The following is a 635-nucleotide window of genomic DNA, read 5'->3' as shown; positions in this document are numbered from 1 at the left end:
GCTCTCTTTCACCCTCCTTCGTCTCGTTTCGCTCTCTTTGACCCTCCTTCGTCTCGTTTAGCTCTCTTGCACCCTCCTTCGTCTCGTTTCGCTCTGTTTTACACTCCTTCGTCTCGTTTCGCCCTCTTTCACCCTCCTTCGTCTCGTTTCACTCTCTTTCACCCTCCTTCGTCTCGTTTTGCTCTCTTTCACCCTCCTTCGTCTCGTTTCGCTCTCTTTCACCCTCCTTCCTCTCGTTTCGCTCTCTTTCGCCCTCCTTCATCTTGTTTCGGTCTCTTTCACCCTCCTTCCTCTCGTTTCGCTCTCTTTCACCCTCCTTCGTCTCGTTTCGCTTTCTTTCACCCTCCTTCCTCTCGTTTCGCTCTCTTTCACCCTCCTTCCTCTCGTTTCGCTCTCTTTCGCCCTCCTTCATCTTGTTTCGGTCTCTTTCACCCTCCTTCCTCTCGTTTCGCTCTCTTTCACCCTCCTTCGTCTCGTTTCGCTTTCTTTCACCCTCCTTCCTCTCGTTTCGCTCTCTTTCACCCTCCTTCATCTCGTTTCGCTGTCTTTCACCCTCCTTCATCTCGTTTCGCTCTCTTTCACCCACTTTCCTCTCGTTTCGCTCTCTTTCATCCTCCTTCCTCTCGTTTCGCTCT

The sequence above is a fragment of the Scyliorhinus torazame genome, chromosome 24 (assembly GCF_047496885.1).
Source record: "Scyliorhinus torazame isolate Kashiwa2021f chromosome 24, sScyTor2.1, whole genome shotgun sequence".
NCBI lineage: Eukaryota > Metazoa > Chordata > Chondrichthyes > Carcharhiniformes > Scyliorhinidae > Scyliorhinus > Scyliorhinus torazame.
This window is presented reverse-complemented; position numbering follows the sequence as displayed.